At 55.5% G+C, this 2,360-nt stretch overlaps 1 pseudogene; it reads left to right on the top strand.

Moving 5' to 3' along the window:
* Positions 1 to 1,364: 1,364 nt before the first annotated feature.
* Positions 1,365 to 2,136, top strand: LOC102855587 (annotated as a pseudogene).
* The last annotated feature ends 224 nt before the right edge of the window (positions 2,137 to 2,360 follow it).

Raw genomic sequence — 2,360 nt, 5'->3', positions numbered from 1 at the left:
TATATTTCAGAAACCAGGTTGTGGCCAGAAAGCACTGCGTTCGAGGGCCCACTTTAAAGATCACAAGATTGAGACAAGACTTTGATTTGAGCACAGCCAGGAAAAAATGTGGTGATTCCTTGAAGCTTTCCTAACATTAGTCTTATCTGCAGTCTTATCTTATTCACCTAGGCTGCCCCAGAATTCCAGTTTAGTCTCAACCTCTGCTACAGATGTCGGAGCCTGTCCCGGAAGTGTGGGTTTCCTGAAGCTTAGTCTGTCGCATCAAGGCTTGGAATGGTACAGGGTGCCAGCAGTGTCTTTTGAAGCTGTCCTGTAATCTTGTCCACAGGTTTCGGGGGTGAACGAGTTCACACCACGGCACTGGGAGGACGTGCCCCAGTCCGTTCCAAGTGCCGACAATCCGCCGGGCCTAGGAGATGCAGGTGAAGACCTGACTGTCAGTTCATGACTGGACACCTAGGCAATGGGAATTACAAATGCAGCCCCGCTCTTTCCGCGTCCTGTTACGTAAGACGCAGCCGCCTCGCGCAGACGTGGTTGCGGCGGGTCGGCCTTAGGACCGCACGAACGCCAGCCGGCCGGCCGGCAGTGCGGTCAGAGCGCGGCCCCTGAGTCACCGGCCCCGCCCTCGGGAGCCACAGGCCTAGGCCCCAGAGCGGTGGATGAGCGGACTGTCCGACGTGTGAGCGAGGCGGTGAGCACCCTGCCCAGACACCCCCTAACCCCGCACCCCGTCATCTGGGTCCCCAGACCTGACTAGACCAGTCGTCCCCCAGACCCTTGATTTTAGATTCTTAGGATCCCCAGCACTGTCCACCCCCGTTATCCTGGCCCTGGAGATTCCGGTCTCATACGGGAAGATGCAGGCCCGCAGAGTCGAGAGCGTCTTCGTAATTTTGCTCTGGAGCCGACACCGTTATTCCCAAACTTCACACTCGCAATCTTAGACCCGACTCCGCCAAAGACACAGTAATATCGTCCTTGGGATTACCAAGACCCTCAATTCTATGTTGCTAATTCCTTAAATCTGGCTTTGAGGGCTTGGAAGCTGAGGACTCCCAAGACTCAGTTCGGAGGATCTGAGTCCCAGGTTCGAGTGCCCAAAGATGTTCAGGGCGTTAATGATGCCTGTGCGTGGACTAAGTCCAGGACCCACAGGATCCAGGGGGCTTCCAGACCTTCTCGGTGCACCCTCCCCACCAGCCCGTCTCAGCTGACTTCCAAGCTACGATCGGTCCTCTCACCCTTAGCCCTCAATTCCTCCCACGTCTGCTTCCCGGAAATGCGTGTTTGGGGGGTGTTCAGGGTTCAGGAAGCCACTTGACTTCTTTCTACCCCTGTCAGGAGTCTAAGACGCAGCCATGTTCCTGGTCAACTCGTTCTTGAAGGGCGGTGACAGCGGCGGCAGCGGTGGGAGCTTGGGCGGGGGCCTGGGTAATGAGCTCGGAGGCCTGATCAGCGGGGCCGGGGAGGTGGTGGCGGTGGTGGCTGAGGAACGGCCATGCGTATCCTGGGCGGGGTCATTAGCGCCATCAGCGAAGCGCTGCTCAGTACAACCCGGAGCCCCCGCCCCCACGTACCCATTTCTCCAACACTGAGGCAAATGAGAGTGAGGAGGTGCGGCAGTTCCGAAAACTATTTGCCCAGTTGGCTGGCGATGACATGGAAGTCAGAGCCACAGAACTCATGAACATTCTCAACAAAATCGTGACTCGACATCCTGATCTGAAGACAGACGGTTTTGGCACTGACACCTGTTGAAGCATGGTGGCTGTGATGGATAGCGATACCACAGGCAAGCTGGGCTTTGAGGAATTCAAGTACCTATGGAACAACATAAAAAAGTGGTAGGCCATATACAAACGGTTTGATGTTGACCGCTTAGGGACCATCTCCAGCAGAGAACTCCCAGGGGCTTTTGAGGCAGCAGGCTTCCATCTGAATCAGCATCTTTACAATATGATCATCCGACGCTATTCGGACGAGGGAGGGAACATGGATTTTGACAACTTCATCAGCTGCCTGATCAGGCTGGATACCATGTTCCGTGCCTTCAAATCACTTGACAAAGACGGCACTGGACAAATCCAGGTGAACATCCAGGAGTGGCTGCAGCTGACTATGTATTCCTGAATGAGAACCCCAGACCTTCCCCTCACTGCCTTGCCATTGGAGTCACCCTGGACCCCTGGACTCCCAGGGCTGATGCCATCTGCAGCCATGTCTTCATGGGTTCTATGACCCACAGGCCTCTTCATGCTCCTAGCCCTGAGCACCAGCTTCTCAGCCAACAGTCAGGGCATGCCTCAACCTGAGTGACCTGCCATGGCCAAGTTTTCATACCCCTGGTTTTCAGA

Source organism: Elephantulus edwardii, unplaced genomic scaffold (assembly GCF_000299155.1).
Source record: "Elephantulus edwardii isolate Elephantulus edwardi_28Jun2011 unplaced genomic scaffold, EleEdw1.0 scaffold00266, whole genome shotgun sequence".
In the NCBI taxonomy this organism is placed as follows: domain Eukaryota; kingdom Metazoa; phylum Chordata; class Mammalia; order Macroscelidea; family Macroscelididae; genus Elephantulus; species Elephantulus edwardii.
This window is presented reverse-complemented; position numbering and strand designations above follow the sequence as displayed.